The sequence below is a fragment of the Seriola lalandi genome, unplaced genomic scaffold (assembly GCF_002814215.2).
Source record: "Seriola lalandi dorsalis isolate HSWRI2012SDOR001 ecotype SW California unplaced genomic scaffold, Sedor1 jcf7180002054767, whole genome shotgun sequence".
Lineage (NCBI taxonomy): Eukaryota > Metazoa > Chordata > Actinopteri > Carangiformes > Carangidae > Seriola > Seriola lalandi.
This window is the reverse complement of record NW_019525320.1, coordinates 1,822,092-1,840,488: the sequence shown is the minus strand read 5'-3', so window position 1 is coordinate 1,840,488 and position 18,397 is coordinate 1,822,092. Positions and strand designations below refer to the sequence as shown.

At 40.8% G+C, this 18,397-nt stretch overlaps 1 protein-coding gene, 1 non-coding gene and 1 pseudogene across 3 annotated transcripts in view; 1 reads left to right on the top strand and 2 right to left on the bottom strand.

The window, feature by feature from the left end:
• Positions 1-1,472: 1,472 nt before the first annotated feature.
• On the bottom strand, positions 1,473-2,249 carry LOC147818019 (follitropin subunit beta pseudogene; annotated as a pseudogene).
• A 3,578-nt stretch (positions 2,250-5,827) lies between these two features.
• Positions 5,828-6,135, bottom strand: LOC147818018 (Nuclear RNase P). The gene has a single exon (XR_015438400.1).
• Positions 6,136-12,631: 6,496 nt separating this feature from the next.
• The window catches only part of camkvl (CaM kinase-like vesicle-associated, like), a 35,993-nt gene continuing 30,227 nt past the window's right edge, over positions 12,632-18,397 (top strand). Inside the window, exons 1-2 of one of the 2 annotated variants that reach the window (XM_087179004.1) lie at positions 12,632-12,880; positions 17,609-17,661. The gene's annotated coding sequence lies outside the window, so the exon portion shown is untranslated. The remainder of the gene's footprint in view (positions 12,881-17,608; positions 17,662-18,397) is intronic. The other variant, XM_087179005.1, reaches the window with a different exon arrangement.

The window sequence follows — 18,397 nt, the reverse complement described above, 5'->3', positions numbered from 1 at the left end:
TTCGACCCAAAAGCTTGATTAACGCAGGTGTGCATGATGCAGCTTTTAACTGAGATTGTTTCATTGCAGGGAAACTTCCTCACAGACTCGTTAAACACAGGATACATGCTTAAATTTAGACTGTAATTTATGTGAGTTTGAATCTGTCGAACCTTGTGTGTGTGTGTGTGTGTGTGTGTGTGTGTGTGTGTGTGTGTGTTTTTGCGAATTTTAGAAAGACTTTAATGACTGGCTTTCTAATGGCCACCTGCTTTTCCAGGTAAGCTATTTCTCTGAAAGATATAATTTGGATGAGAAGTGCAGAATTGCAGTTCAAATCAGTAGATTTTACTGTACAGTGGTGAACTTTTGTATTCTATAGGTCTCTTGGATAAATGGAGGAAAAGCGAGGAGTACAACTGCATGATACTGGAAGCAAGCATGTGTTTCTGTTCTTTTTTTTTTGTATTGAGCTTGAAGTTGAGCTCTGCCTCTTTGATTGTTTGAGCTTAGTTCAATAAAGGGGAAAACACAGGTGTAAATAATCAGGCCACACTGATTAACGGCCACATTCAGTTTCAGAATTACCAGGGCTCTCTAACTGACAAACTAATCCATTGAACACACCCATAATAATTACACCTGTGTGCTCTGTGAGAAGGGTTTTATCAGTGTTGTAGTCTAGTCACTAAACCACGAGTCCAAGTCGAGTCTCAGGTGCCCAGTGTTCAAGTACGAGTCTGAGTCAAGTCCCCATTACCTGAGTCACAGTCATTAAGTTTGAGTCTGAGTTGAATTCCAAGATGGGCTCCAGAGGTCCACTGTGGTAAAGTCAAAGAGCTGACATACAAATAAAAAAGGTCTACATTAAACACAAAGGATACAGCTGTCACCTTTCCATTTTAAAGGGAGTTTATTTACTGTGTGTGACATAATAACCAAACAAATGCACTCATAAGCGTGCGCACACGCACTAAAACTAAAAAAATACAATCCGAGTCCGAGTCTCCAACTTCCAAGTCCGAATGCAATCAATCAATGATTTAGTTCAAGTCCAAGTTAGAGTCAAGTCCTGAAAATCAGGATTCAGTCCTGGACTTGAGTACTACAACACTGGGGTTGATAAGTGCATATGTTTGCTATGTTCATATGAGTACAACATGTATGCTTTAGAAACCCTGATAAATCAATACAAATGAACAAAATCATTCCCCTCCCAAACTGAGCATATTAGTAGATGCAGAAATTAGACTTTGTTTGATATGGAATTGCACATATTATGCATTCTTTTGTCATGTATTTATTATTATTTACACCAGCAATTCATAGTCAATAAAGCTGCATGCTCAACACAGAGTTTTATTTCCTAACAAATTAGAAAAAAAACCCCAAAATGAACAGCTAAGGAGCTGAACTACAATACAATAACATAAAGAAGCAGAAACATCAGGTTAACAGCTGCATCATTTTCCAGGAATGCACGTTGCTTGTAACAGCATATTGTCAGATTTCCATAGCAGACTGGTTCAGGTTCTTCAAGCTGCCAAGTGTCATGGGGCATTGGTCATAAGAGATTCGGCTGGTGCGGACACAGTGGTGAGTGCGTGTGTCACAGTGCCTACAGCTGCAACGGTGGGCCACGGGATAATATAGCTTTGGGTTGACATCCTGAGGGCAGCCAGGAACAAAGGCAGCTTGGTACACCAGGGAGTGGGGCACACAGCTACGCTGGATCAGGAAAGTCCTCCCAAACCGTCCCCTCAAATTGGTGTCCTGAAAAAAGGGGGAAACAGGGCTGTTAAAGTTTTTGTAGTGGTTGAGCACAAACTTTTTACATCCTGTCTCATGTCTGTGAGAGTGTTTATTCCTTTCCATATATCTTTCACATGTAGATCCAACAAAATCTCTTCAGTAGCTCGTAAATTTTTACCATCACTGCCCGCCTCATGTCACCCAAGAAACAAGGGCAACAAGTGTGCCTCACCATACCAACATCACTATATCATACACTTTGCTAAAAAATATGTCTAATTTTGTTTTTGTTTTTTTATTTTTTTGCATCATGTAGGCTACAAAATGCATGTGTGAGAGTGTGTGGCGGTCGTCACCTGTGTGTAACAGTAGCCGCTGCAGATGGTAGTGTTGATAGCCACACACTGGGCACAGTTGTTGCTCTCAATCCACAAGGTGTGATTCTTCAGCGTACAGGCACACACCGTCCCTCCCACCAATGCACACAGCAGCATGCATTTTAACACAAACCAGGGCATGCTGAAAGTGCAGACACATAAAAGTGTGCAGACAGTGAGACACCCACTCTCAAAATAATAATTTAAAAAAATGAAGAACAAAAACAAAAAACAATAGATGTGCTCTGGACAATATCAAGGCAGCAATATCAGTTTGTTAACTGTCATGCAACTCTAAACTGAAGACAAAAACACACCTTGAAATATGGCCTCTCTGTAGTTTATGAAATTACAGATGTGTCAAATGATGTGTGAAGAGCTGAAATTGTGGTGAAAAATATCTAAATTATCAAATAATTGTGTGTTCTCTCTTTCAATTCAAATGCTCCCAACTGTCTGCTGTTCCTCTCCTCAGTGAATATCTGAAGAAATGAAGGGTGACCATCCTCTTTTATGGAAACCCTAATCCACCCCATCTGACCCCGGAGAACTCGGTCTACAACATCATTCCAGAAATCACATGTCAGCTGTCTACAGTGTTTAGGGTTAAAAGTGGTCTCAAAACACACTTACACTCTGGGACAGAGAGAGCGTGTGTGTGGGTGTGTCTCTGTTTGTGTGCCTCAATATACAGTTTTCATTTTCTCAGGTCATATTGAGGAATATGGGCTTAACCATAGGGCTTGTATATGTGGAAGAGGGGAGGGGGTCATACTAGTGCTACATAATGTCACTGCAGGTCGAGTACGCTGCCAGACAAGCCTCACACGTGTTTGTCTGGTCACAACTGATCCATGTGCTTGATACCACTTGATGATTCATGAGAAGTCCGCCCACGATACCATGTTGTGTTTTCAGTCGCAAAAGTGCTTCAAAAAATACCTGAAAAAGTGAGTCTCCTTGTAAAAGTGACATCTTGAAGTCACATGAGTGTTGGCAGATTTGGTAAATGTAGACTGAAAGACACTTATTTAATGGAACCTATTTGTGCCACTTAACATGAATCAGTTTTGAGCTAAATGAAATTAAATGAAGTTAAAATCAACTAAATTACTATTAAATACTTCTGCATTACATTTAACTGTTAATAGTGATCTAATCAGACTCATGCTGGGTCAGCACTCACATGTGTCTGTCCTACCTGTGTGTAAAGGTTGTGCCCTCCTTATCTAAGCCATTAATACTCCCATTATTCCCATCTGTTCCTAATGGGAGGGACTAGGTGCCCTCAGATTTTTCCTTCACATAGTGGTGAATAAAGATGTTTACCATGTTTAAAGGACCCATAATTCCATTCGTCACCTCTTGTGAACTTAGAAACTGTGAATTAATTGTTGGTGTCAATTGCTTTTTTTGATTCATTTTTATTAAATCTTCTTCTAATCATTGTGTACAAATTATCTTTAATAATCCTGAATGTAAGTGTTGATTGTCAAGTCAATTAAAGTTAGGCTTAATAGTTAATATATAAAATAAAACTAAACAAGTTTCTGATGCTGGATGCTGTTGTAAAACTGTTGTAACTCTATATAGAAATACATTACTTACAGTGACAGTTTAATTAGTCTACTTTTCCACACCATTTAACCTGATTAGTTTGAGATTTTGCCACTATCTTCTGCATCTGACCTGACCCCTGTTTCTGTCACTCTGTTTTTGCTCTACATTTATCAGGATGGGTCGTAGTTTCGTAACAAATCAAGCAGATAATTCCAAGAAAGTGGGTCATGGACAGGTCACCAACTATCTGTCCTGACACAATTCCAGCTGAATGGTGGATTATTAATTTTATTTATGTGAGGTTCATGTGGCATAAAATGAATCTACACCACACATATGTACAGATAACAAATCGAGGCACGATACTCTCGGACATAACTGAATTTACGCTTTTTTTAAAACTTTTAATATTATTGTTATTACAAGGTGATATTTTTGTCCTGGGCCCAGAATAAAATGAGCAATCCCTTTATTAGTCCCTGATAGGCAACTTGTTGTGCAGTATAAACAGCAGCAATGTCAGGATATAACAAAGTACAGTCAAAATGGCCAAAATGGGTGAAAAACAGATGATACAGGTTAAAACAATTCTTAAAATAATTTAGGAGCAAAAACATCAAACCATAACAAATTGTAAAATATTGAACATCCTGAATGGGTATGAGTTTAATTGAAAGATGACAGAGAGTTTTTGGTTTTGAATGATGGGACTCTGCGGTCAACCTAGCAACATGGATGGAAAGATCCAGAATTCATTTAGGAGTAGGTCAAGTGGCAGGACAGGTCATTTGATTGCCCTTTTGTTCAACCTTGTCTGTCTTATCATTATGCTGACTGCAGGTGATGTTTAAGGTTTTAATTCCTTGGCTCTCTGTTTCAGATCATACTGTACGGGTAACTCTACACAACCCGATAAGGACCTGGAACTGGGTCAGACAGAAATATGAACCTCTTTTGTCTTGTGGGGGCCATGCCCCGGCCATGCCCCCAGGTCAACAGGTCACACCATATATATATAAAAATGTAAGTGTAGTGAATAGCCTTAAATCGTATAAATGTTTAGGTCACCAAAAACTGGAAAATCATGTAGATAGGTTTCATAGAAAACAGGCCTGTTTTTAGACTGTGAGAGAAAGGGGCAAGTAACAAAGGAAGACAGGTTGGTCAGGGGTTCATCTTACAGCAAGATAATGACCCAAAACATTAGAAGAAAACAACTAGACGGTGGCTTCACATGACAGAAGAGCAGCACAGTCTCAAGACTTAAACCCCATTGAGAATCGAGTTTGAGATGAAGTGGACAGAGGGTGAAAGCAAAGCAACCTACAAGTGCAACACATTTGTGGGAACTTCTGCTGCAACAGTGTTGGGACAAACTTTCTGATTATTATTCGATTTCCATTGTAGAAAGAATCCTGCAAGTGTGGATTAAATTTAGTTCAAGAAGATTCCATGATTATTTGCTTTTAAAAGTGTTTATTTGTTCTATGCTTTAATATATCAGATACACTGAGAAATTATTATTATTAATTATGTAAATTCAATTAGGCCTAACAGCTGGAAAAACTGAATTGTTCAAAAACTTTTGACCATTCATGTTAAGCACTTTATTAAGAAAACCTGTACACCTGCTTATTAAGTATCCAATCATGTGGCAGCACTGCAATGCATAAAACCATGCAGATACAGGTCAGGAGCTTCAGTTGATGTTCACATCAAACACCAGAATGTGCCCTGATTTTTGGTTACGGTTTCTGAAACTGCTGATCTCCTAGGATTTTCACAGACAAGTCTCTAGAGTTTCTGGTCTTCTAATGGCTTCTTCCAGAATGATAACGCACCATGTCACAAAGCAAAAGCGGTTTCAAACTGGTTTCATGAACATGACACTGAGATGAGTGTACTTCAGTTAACTTTAATGACTTCACCAGTCATCAGAGCTAGTGATGCCATCCTGCATAAAGACAATTGTATAAAATCTGAAACCTAAAAACAAAAATTTGTAGTGGATAATCATCACCATACATTTACCTGTGAATTTTGCAGGGGCTCAGTGTTTGTTTGTTTTTAATTAAATTAGTTCTTTATTGTTTGGTAACAATGATGTCGATGGTAATCGTTAAATGTGTTAAACTGTCTACCTAAGGATTAAAAAAAAAGTGGGGGGAGAGTAGTCTGAATTGGGTTCTGGAGCTGTGCCCCACCTCATACATCGCACTCATCCGCCAGCCGCGAGCGATTCCAAGCCGGTGAGGATCACATCCACCGGTGGCGCTGATAAACTGCCCCAACCGGCTTCTCCTGCGACAACCGCTCACATTGGCCCATACTTTCTGTTCACTCGCTCACCCGACTCAGGTGATACCCTGCAAGGGTAACTATTGGCTCTTGTCTCAGACCTTCCCCGAGGTGATTGGTGGAGTGACGAGCACTCAGCATGTGACCTCTACAATGAGCTTCCGCCCACAAGAGGAAATGCGACCAACACAACGTATTAGTAGCGCCATGCATCCACATGTAGTCTTTGTAGTGGTGCAAAAAGTACAGTGGTGACATACTTACTATATTGACAGTGAGGATTAATATCCGCAACATTCATGCCGAGTGCAGACATAGTTCAATGTCTCGTTTTCCCTCTTTGTATTGTAATTCTCTCTATATTAACAGAGACATGGGCGCCCGTGGCATGCTGGGAAACTGACCCGTTTTCAATGCTGTCTTTCTAATCTTCCCTATCGAGCAGCGTTGTAATTTGTGTTTTTGTAATTACAAAGAATCAAAGATGAATAACAACGCATAATTTCACGTAGAAAAAGCAACAAAGAGAACATGAAACGAAAGAAAACACTTTCAAAAGAGCTACTTCCACACTAACAGCATGCTTATTCTTTTATGTTGCTCCACTCTGAGTTTGCTGAAATTGAACAGATAGACAGTAGTTCATCTAAGACACACTTCCCATAGATGAGTCTACCATTCTCCCCTTTTTATAGGCTCTACAGTCTAAGATTCTTCGACATGTTCCTTGCTATGAATTCATTTGACCACTAGATGGCAGACAAACACAATCTCGCATTTTGCTCTCAAACATGAAGAGGATTCTGTGTGGATGCATCTTTGATCATCATTTCATCAGTTAGTTTAAGTGTTATCCACAGGCAGCTGTAAACCAAACAGTGTAGAAATGTTCTGCAGCACTCCCAGAGCCCGAGGAGACGCCATTAACTCAAAGCTAAGGCTCAGTGGGGACAGGTGTAAAATGAACATGACCAGATCACAGCTGTGTGTGGAAAGAAATTTGGTTTTCAGCCCTCGGGTAAGGTATTTATTGTGCTCTCATATGAGGGAATTTGGGCTGATTCGCCATTAAACTGAATAGCTTTGTGAAAACATGCACACAGACAGCTCCGTAGGCAGCAGTGAACATCCTGCTTCTTTGGCCATATTTTTTTTAAGTGGCCAAGGAAAGTTCCTCTTCACATAGAGCAGCAAAGAGCAAAGACAGAGGGGATTTATGAAGTGTATCCAAGGTCAATAGGATTCTTCTCACACCAGTTGCAAATGCATTTGCTGTACTTGCCAATATGGCAAAAAAAAGAAAAAAAGAAAGAAAGTTAGTCTTGAAACTGATGATACACGTGCCAGTGTTTCATGAGGAAATCAAACAGTGTACCATGTTCTGTCCTCCAGGGTTATTGCCCCCTAAAAACAAAGACAGTCTATTTCAAGATGGGAGAGGGAGATATTTCTGGGGCCATTTTTTTGAGTGACCTTGGCACACCTCAGGAGGAGGAGGAAATAGTTCGACCCAAATCATCATTGATGTCCTTGAAGACACACTCTTATTAATAACCTGAGGAATCTGGGGACCACCTCTACTCCTGTCCTCACCGATCCTCCCACCGCTAGCCCCTCCTCTCCGTTGTGATCTTCCCTGTCCTAACTTTTATTCTACCTCCTTTTTTGGTCTGTGCGCACCTTCACTTTCACTCACACAGACCCGTGAGGCCCCCACAGAGCCTCAAAATCAATCTCACAGTGCTTAAAATAATCAACCTAGTTGAGGACGAGGGCTTACCACTAACATGTACAATAGCTCACTTCATCACTCCTTCCTCTGTCTTCCTGAGTGTGAGGAATCTCAAGACTCCTTTATCATTATTCATTTCAGTAATGGCCTCAGTGACATTTACTTCATTTTGCTTGATTTTATTTTATTTTTTTTTCATGTGTGCATGAAAAAAAAATGCATGCATTTTCCTTCATTTCTCTTCTCTGATTTTAGTGTTTACTTTACCAGGAATTCCTCTATTTGTTTTGTTTTGAATTTTTCTTTTTTTTCTTTTTTCACAGGTTATACACATACTTCTGTTCCCTTACTTGCTTACTCATACATACTACTCATAATCAGGCATTTATTTAAAAACAAACAAACATATCCACTGGACACTTACGTCATACACATATACAGTATATTATGAGTGTATGTGAGTGCAACATGACTCACCAAGAGTGTGTGTGTGTGTGTGTGTGTGTGTGTGTGTGTGTGTGTGTGTGTGTGTGTGTGTGTGTGTGTGTGTGAAACAAAATTACTGAAAAGGGGAGGAACTACAGGTTAGCGGTGCTCCATAATTGGTGACCCCTGTCTCAGTAAGTTTTGATCCCCAGAAAACTGAGGAAATATCATCGATCACCCAGGATAAGAATAGCATCTAGAAGCTGGCCTTCAGCCAACACTGAAACCATCTCCTTCCTCACTAGTTTGGGTAATTAACAAGAGTGTTCACAGCCATGCATTTTGCTGAGGATCTTCAAACAATCTTTACTCCTGCCTGTTGCAACCTTTAGCTAATGAGTTCTCCTGCCATTTAAACTGCCACTATCAGGAAAAAAACTGAAAACTGTAGCGTGACCCAGGTCTGATCTAAAAGGGAGGTTAGTGAAAAACAGTCCACTGAAGTCAAGGCTCTTTCCTTTGTGTTCGTTTTTCTTTTCATGTGAATTCTATTATGTCTGGTGATTTTTTTTTTCAGATCACTATTGATTTTTAAAGGTATGCAAATTTGTCCCAACCCAGTGCTGAAGTCAAGGAGGCATTGCCCGCCCTACATTACAACTCAAATATAGCTGCACCAATTAAGGCCAACTCTCCTATGCTACATTAAGCATGTGGCAGAAGTCATTCTATATCATTGTGTTATTTATCTCTCAACGTCGGACTGTGCAGACATGTGCATTGTCAGTGGATGAAATTAGCTGAAACTTTGCGGTTTGAGGTACAGCACACTTAACTGGATGAATCTGGACGTGAGTGTACAGACAATAGAAATGCATCTGATTCACATTAGTTTTTGCCCTTTAGTGGTGAAAAAAAAGAAAAAAGAAATGGATCAGGGGGTTTAGTTTAGCTCTGATTATGAGAATAAATAATCAGCTGGTTTATCTTTGTGTTTAGTCTCTTTGTCTGTTTTCCTCCCTCCCTTCCGTCCCTCACTATAGCTGTCAGAGGAGGAGTGAAGTAATTACAACCTGCCTCTGACCCACACTGGCCTGCAGCCCATAGAGGAGGGCCAGCAAGGGGGCCCGAAGAAGAGAAGATGAAGCAAAGGAGAGATGTATTAAGAGACAGACTACAGAAAAATGACAGAAAAAGATGAAGAAGCGATAACAGAGGGGAAGAAAAAAACAGAAAGGATAGTGACCAAGTGAGGGATGTTGATGAATGACAGAATGAGGGAGGAGAGGGCAGACCAGATGAGAGGATGGGGGGCGAGCAGGATGGCAGAGGGAGAGAGGGAGGGTGAGCTTCCGACAAAAGGAAGTGGGAGACAATCCAGTAAAACACATGGTGAGTGAGTGCATCTGCGTGTGTGTGTGTGTGTGTGTGTGTGTGTGTGTGTGTGTGTGTGTGTGTGTGTGTGCATACATTCCCGCACACGAGCAACAAGGGAGTGCAAGCAGTAGATGGTCACAGCCCTAATAGCATTATATTACTTGATGCCAAATTTGAAATATACACTATGAGGCTAGATTGCAGGTTGTTAGGGATTTAATTCTAAATTAAGCCTGAAAGGAGAAAATTTGCATGTAAATCCATGTACCAAACCATTACTCTATGTATGCACAACAATTACAAGCATTTAAATCAGAGAGTTAAGACAAGCGAGTGGATGCCAGGATAGCTCTTAAAAATGAGTATACATTCACACACAAAAGAGGCGCACTCGAGTCAGGATGATAATTATTAAAATACATCAATTGTTTTTTTGGACCTCTATTCAAGCCTATGAGATTTATTATAGCTGTTATGAATCTAAACTCACCCACGTGCACACACACACACTTCGCAAAGCACACACACGTTAACTGAGCTAAGGCCAAGTGTGGCAGAAAGGGAGAGCGGAGAAAACACAGATAAAACAATGTGAGTCGGGAGAGAAAAGGGGAAGCAGAATGTGACAACGTGAGTGATGGAGAGCCAGAGCTCTGAGCTCTCCTTCTAGATGGCTGCCGGCCTTGAAGCCTGCCGGCTCCGAATGGCACATTTGGCACAGGGATGTTTGCTCTGACTCCTCAAAGCTATGATGGATTTTACTTTTATCTCACCAGCTGCGTTTCTGTTTTGCTTTAAATGGCACAATTGAGTTGACCTCTTCTCTCTGCCTTGCAGGAATACTGGTTCCGTCCAGCTGCGGAGGGTCTTTAATAGTGAGCGTGTGTTTTGATGCACTCGTGGTGGTGAGGGTGCTCATCATTACAAATACAGTGACTCATGATGATGATTCATAATGAAACATAATAATGGTCATCTTACACCTCTGCGCCTGCCATTTAGGAATCCTGCACCGATGCTGCCTTGGTCACAGAGGATCCTTCAGAAGACTTTATATCACCAGTGTCGCCAGCAATGTCCGCCACTTGAATACCACACGTGTTATTTGATCATTCAGATACCAGAGACTAGACGTAACTGAGTACATTTATTCAGTACTCAGTACTAGTTTTGAGGTACTTGTACTTTCCTTGAGTATTCCTGTTTTCTGCTGCTTCACACTTCCTCTCCACTACGTTTCACAGGGAAAAGCTGTACTGTTTTCTGTGCTACATTTATCTGACAGCTAAGGTTATTGGTTATTTTCATATCAAAGATTAAACCAGCAGTTTCCAAACTTTTAACCTCTCACAAAAGGAAAAGAAAAAATAATTCATTTTGGGGTTCCTCATCACATGACCTACTTTTTTAGCAGTTCCACCTAAGACACATTTTCCCTCTAAACTTCAGTTTGAGGTAAACATATACAATATCTAACAAAAAATATTCAGTCCAGAGTCCAAAAAAATGAATACAAATGTGTATATTTGGAGTTATATTTTTTCATTGTGGTTTTTTGACTTAACAAAAGATCTGAATACTCCTCCCACCACTGTCAAACACACAGAACAGGAACACCTGGCAGTATAATGCAATCCACTGCAACAGCTCTGGTCGTGAATATAGTTGTAACTCTTAAATATAGTGTGATTTAGAGACTGTTAATCAATTAATTTATTGTAAATATTGAAGCTGCACCCACCCCCCCATTCATCATTCATACATACATTATATTCACAGTAAGCTAAAGTTTATTACTCAAAACCTTGTGATTACAGTTTGCCTGAACATGCAGTGTAATGGTGGGTGCTGTCAGTGCAGAACCACCAGAAATATATTTCTATCATTCCTAATGTTTTGACCCCCCTTCTCAAAGACAGACACACACACACACACACACCCAGACGCACACTTTTGTACAAATGTATTTTCAGCAAATGGAAGTCACAGCAGACTCAAGGTCTCCTGTGAATGTATGTGGTAAAAGACTGTAAGCACATGGACAAAAAGGCAAAGCCATAATGCCACACAGTCTGTACATGTGCGTGCGTGCTTGTGTGTGTATGTGTGTGTGTGTGTGTGTGTGTGAAGGCTGCTAGAAGAGAAAAGATATATCTGTTGCATCACACTCACCTTGCTCTCTCTCACACACACACACAAGCATTCACTTCTCTTCTCTCTCTCCCTCTCTGTCTTTCTCCCTCCTCACACACAAACACACACACACACACACACACACACACACACACACACACACACACACACACAAACACACACACACAAACACACACAAACACACAGTCCACCAATAAGCATGTGCAAAAGCATGCAACCTCACAAACACAGAAACCCAGTAGTTAGTTCCTGCGTCATTACAGTAGCCATCTGTCAGTATGCAGGCACACATACACCAACTTGGCTGTGTGCATGTAGTACACAGAAAAACACACACACACACACACACACACACACACACACACACAACCACACACAACCACACACATTCAGCCAGGAAATATCTCACTCCGCTGACCCTTCCCTCACCCTCCCAGTAGTCACATTTTGCATGAAGCATCAGATCTACACGGATCAGTCTAAAAAGAAGTGATAGGTCTCCTCTCTTTTTCTTCTCTTATTTCTTCTTCTCTTCCTCTCTTCTCCTCCTCTCTCCTCTTTCTCTCCATTTTCTACCCACATGAATCTGTCTGTTCTGCGCCTGCCAAACACTGATGTCACTGACCACCAGTGCGCTTCCAGTGTGTGTGAGATGAAATGATGAATGTTGAGGTATAATCCCAACGGTTTTAATCCCGACCACTCCCAATCCGCTGCCTGCACAGCACCGGACAGCCGGAGCAGCAAACTCAGACACACAGAAGGACAGTTTTGCAGGGTTTGTGGAGGGGGTGGAAGACACACATTTGGGCCTCCAGCAGCCTTTAATAATGATCTCACATTATTCAAAGATGCCCACCTGCTAGGCAGAGAGAGAGAGAGAGAGAGAGAGAGAGAGAGAGAGAGAGAGAGAGAGATGAAAGATTATTTATTTCTCATGGGTGGGAGACAGTGAGTGAGTGAGTGAGTGAGAGTGAGTGAGAATGAGTGGGAGGGAGGGCGGCAGTCAGAAACAAGCAAACTAATTCTCACCGAAGAAGAGACAGTCGTGCCAGAGCAGGGGCTGCGCGTACTTCACCTCTCTGACGCTCTTTGTACATCAACTAATAAACGTTTATTAGCGTTTTATTTCCAGATACCAAGTAGGACCAACAGTTTCCATTTTGGATAGGAGGGGGCTGCCAACACACGCACCCACACTTCTCCAGAGCCGCGACAACTCAAGGTAAGGCACCCTGCGAACTCAAAATCCATCCATCCTCGCTTTCATCCCCGATTTAATCCAGGAGAGCAGTTGATGGAGGGATAAAAGAAGTGTTTTCTGCCGCGCTGCCTCTGCTAATGATGAGGATGATGGTGGTGGTGGTGGTGATGATGGTGATGTGCGCTGTGCGATCCGCCGTGCGTAAAACAGCTGCAGTGAAAATCTCCAGCTGGCACAGAAAGAGCATTAAAAAGTGACTGGCTGCTCGTCGTGCCAAAGATGAAGTTTAACGCGGTACAGTCAGTTAGATGTTGACAGCTGACTTGTTGAATTTTAGCGCGATGCCAAAGAATGTGTCCCTGTAACATCAGTGGAGCGATTGTAACGAACTTAGCCAACTTTGGTGCTTTATCTTTATTGTAGCCTAAACAGTAGTTTTTCCTAATATTTCTAGGCTTTCTCCACAGAAATGAAATTAAAGGATAGTGTTATTAGAGTAGTCACTCACTCTTAAGTGGCAGCTTTTAACTCAAGGATATTTGAAACCTCACATTTGCGTCTTCAAAGCTCCTCATCAAAGAGAGTAATTTTTGCAATTAAACAGTATTACAGTCGCTCCACTTAGTGAAGTCATTTGGCACCATTTGGAGGAGATTCACTGGCTGCATCTGCAAGTTGAAAAGAATAAGAGATGGTCTCCTGCACTGTCTGGTTCTGTGAGGCTGCATCCAGCTTCAGCTTTTCCAGTTCTTCAGTTGTTAATTATGCATTAAACAGTCCAGAAGCACCAACTGCTTTACTTTCTCCATACTAGGTCAGCGTATTGACTGCAGGCTTATGTTGAACCTGTGCTGGTTCTATGAGGTTTTAAAGGGACATTTGAAATAACCGATAACATAGTCAGCTCAAAATTTTGAGAGAGAGAGGCTGCAGAAATGTTTGCTGTTGATGCTGCAGGACGCTCAGAGCATTGATTTAGTGGCAGAGCAGAAGAAAAGTGGCAGCAGGGGTAGATTTACAGTTTGAATCATTTTATATAAACATATCATCTTTGTTGAAGCCGCAACATAAAGTACATCATGTTTCATTCTTGCTCTGAAAGCAGAGTCCCCCTACTGGCCTCATTAACTTGCTTTATATGAGCCCGTGCAATCTGATAAACGAGGAGAGCAGAGGAGAGAAGAGAAGACACCACTGAAAATCTAGTCTAGGCTACTACACTACTGCACCCCAGAGAGAGACTAAAAGAGGTTGCTGAACTAAGACAGCGAACAAAGTGGCAAAGGAAAAGAGGCTGGGGATGACAAAAAAGGGGGCAGGCAAGCAAAAAAGCAACAACAAAAAAGATTGTCGTTCACAAATCCATCTCATTTTACTTTTGAGACACACAGTCGCTTTTAGCCTTTGGATGTTGAAAAAAGACTCGCTCTGGTTTTATGTAACAGGGTGTGAAGAACCTTCTATCAGACAACATTTCAGGTGCCACATCTCTCACAGTTCACACCTGTCTGCTGAGCTGTAAGCCTCACTATGCGCACATGTCATATGATGGTTTCAACCAGATCAGCCCATCTGTGTGTAACCTGTACAGTTATCTTCTCCAGTCCGCATCTATCTATCTATCTATCTATCTATCTATCTATCTATCTATCTATCTATCTATCTGTCTATCTATCTGTCTATCTATCTGTCTATCTATCTCTTCCTTCTTCACAGTCGCTGTCCTTTCAGCCAACCTTTAAGTTGCAGTATTTCATGTTTGAAGTCATCTCTCGAGACCTCATTTAGAGTTTGTGGGAAGGCTGCAGCCTAAAGGACAAAAGGCTTTCAAATCATTTGTTGGTCTTTTTCATTGTGTACTGTGCAGTTCATGGCAAAATCTCTGCCATCCTTGGACTTTCACTGGTCAAGCTAGATAACTGACAAACCAACACGGCAAGCAGATAATCAAACAAAGGTGGTTTCAGTGATAAACAGTGTGTGTGTGTGTGTGTGCTCAGGTGTGCATGCACCTCAAATTTTTGTCTTCATGTATACTATCTTTGTTGTGAGCATGGAAGATGCAGCTCAGGTTATAACCTGCATCAGCACAGTTAAGTCTGTCTGCCTTTTAAAAGTCTAGGATTCCTTTTGGACATTTTCAGATGGCCGACCTACAATGTGCACCCACTTGTCAGCAAGATTAGTCGGTCTATATCAGCAGGATAATAACGGACAGATACATCTGTAAAATGATAACTTAAATATAACAATTTCGTCACGTGTAGCTTTTATGTAACATGTAACTGTCATGAGTGAACATTTGAGACGCAGTTGAAATCTGTTGGCTTTCGATCTGCTTTTACTTCCACCGAGCTTTTTGTGCTTTGGCTATATTTGCTCGGTTGGGTGCGTTGCTTGATTTTTAACAGAATATTATTCAGCTGACTCAACTTTAAGTTTTATGTCATTTTAATTTACGAGCAGGTCAGATTTATTCAGTCAAGAGGAAAATGCTGACACAGTTTTATGGTCATATAATAAAAGATCTATAAGTCATTGATTTCTACAAGTGTTCACATTTCCATGTTTTGAACGCAATTAAAGGGAAGAGTGAGTTTTGATTACTTACACCAGCCCCTCCACATCACGGCTATTGATTATCAGGCTGTTCATCAAGGGTGATATATGTAGTTATTACAAAAACTGATCCAATACAAATATGTTTGAAACATTGCCTTTGTGACGGAAAATCAGAAGAAAAGATGAAAATGGATGAGATGAGTGATGCTCGTGTTTACAGTAACATTGGTGGTATCGATCAGCCCACATATTTGTTGAGTTGACTCACTGCAGTCTGAACTGAGCTGTTGAACGAAATGTACTATCTAGAACAGAAAATACAGAGGAACCTTAAATATAGAAAACTTAATGTTGTTCCTTAGTAAGATTCGTTAATGCTGGAGAAAGAGAGATGCAGATAAAAGCCATTTTTTACGGATGGATGACTTCATTAATAGGAAACCTAATACCAGGTTTGTGAAGATGTACCATTATAATGTAATGGTATGTCATAATGGCTGTTAACAGTGGATGTAGAGAACGCCCTCTGATTCTTGTGTGGTTAAATGTGAAGGTTTCCCACTGAGAGTCTGCTGCTGAAGCAAAGAGAACAGAGTCCCAGGCTTTGCTGCAATCTGCAACAATGATGTCCACAACCACAGAGATTTTCCATCACGGCAGCTAGGGTAGGTTACAGATGGTGGTTGTAGGAGATTAAGAAGTACATCGATTCATCAACATGACTTTTCGAACCTTCCCTGTAATGTGACATGGTGCTCGCTCACTGCCTCCATATTTGGTGGCCTCCTTATGTGCCCCAGGGGCTTGGAATGATTTGGTAATGTCTGTGGCCAACATTGGCCTAGCTGAAAAAATTAAGGTGGAGGGGATAAACAAGCAAACAGAAGTAGTTTAGACAGGTTGGACAATGGAGCCAGCATCGTCAAGAGTAAAAAGAAATCTCCTTGCTTATATCAGCGCACATGCCACCTATGTTACATAAGGATGAGCTTCAGGATAAACTGCACATGCAGCATATGTTTGTTTTTTTTTCCCTTAACGGAGTTTGGTGCCAGAGGTTTCTCATGTCCTGCCCTCTTTGCTTATCTTCTGCTTTTCTGCTCTCACACACTCTCAACTCATCTGCTCCCTGCCTCCTCCAGCTGAGCCCTATGTCCCCTGCTGAACCCCCGATCTATCTATCTATCTATCTATCTATCTATCTATCTATCTATCTATCTATCTATCTATCTATCTATCTATCTATCTATCTATCTATCTGTCTGTCTGTCTGTCTGTCTGTGTGTGTATCTATCTATCCATCCATCCATCCATCCATCCATCCACCCATCCATCTATCTATCTATTGAAGCACGGTGCATAAATTAATTAAACATAATTCTTAATGATTTGCCCATGTATTCTGATCTCCAAGTACGACTCAAGTGAAGTGGCGTAAAATAGAGTAAAAGCTTAACCAAACATTCAAAGTTTCATATTTAATTTCCTCCTGTGACATACAGTATTGTTGTAGTGCATTGTCCAAAAAGCCAAAAACCATTACTTACTATGGCTATTATTAGCAGCTAGTTGTAGCCTACCTTGCGTTCCGCCGCACTGCTAGCAATGAGATGTTAGCGCTAGCAAAGTGGTGACAGTTTAGCCAATGAAAGCTAACGGTTGTAACCAACAGAGCTTGTAGCAGTTAGCATTAGTAGTAGTGGTAGTAGTGAGTTTCATGGATTGTTAACTGAAAGAAACAATCAGTGAACCAATTAATGGATCAACATTAGGCAGTTGATGACTGGGTAAGTGCTTCGATAGCTATTGTAACATTTTTTGAATATAACAGTTGTATTTGCCAAACTGCTAACCAGCTACAAAAGGTAGGCTAATTATAAGAGCTTATACATTAGCTTAGGTAGGCTACATGTCCAGTGTTTCTCTTAGCCTTTTCCAATTGCACTAAAGAGTTGCCACTGTATGTATTGTAGTACGGGAGGCTATACAATACTGTGTTATACCTTTATATGCCAAACTCTTTTTAGATATTGCACTTTCCCAGTATTACAAAAGCTACAAAACCTTCAAAACATTAACAATGTCAGAAATCCCAGCTGCCAAAAACTGAATCAACTGATCCTTGGGCCAGAGATCTGTTCACAAATATTCAGCCAAACTCATTTAACTTTTTGATATATTTTGCAGACAGAGACTCAAAGACGGGAGAACAAACGCACCAACCGCCCTCACTGGCAGAGGTAATGAAAGAACTTCAGCATGTGTCACTACCACACACACACACAGCCTACACACACATGCATGTGCACGCACACACCGTAAATGTGTGTGCACCACAAACTCCGATTAAAGCAATGAATCAAATTCTACCAACGAGTCTGGTGCCAACACAACACATCAAGGGAGGAATCAAACTCATGAAAACTCAGTGAATCTTTATTATTATAGCTCTACATACTGTGAGAATGCGTATAGGAGAATCATTTTTATGCAAATTAATGTTTTGTTTGAAAGATGGTAAACAAAGAAAGCAAATGTCAATGAAATCCCCACAACACTGCTTTATTTCCAGTTGAAAGGCTGTAGTAAATAAATAACATTGTTTCAAGACTTGTTTCATTACTTCTCATGGTTATGTGTTCAAACATACAGTATGTAGCTTCATTTTAAATTCAAGAAGTCTATTCATTTCACCTTAGGTGATAGCAACACACCTACTGTATTTTACATTGAATTTCTTTTCAGCATTTCAAAAGTTCACTTAAAATGACCTTGACAGCTGGATAAGAAAACATAGCTATTGATTGCTGACCTTTACTCAATGGTGTCTGACTTCTGCTCCAAAACCCACTGAGTAGAAGAGGAGAAAAGACAGGTGAGAGATTCTTCCATAGCCGGGAGTTTGGAGGCAGCTTCATCATACAGATAAAAGATGCTTTTTTCTGTGCTTTGTCGCAGCATACCGAATTAACCAGG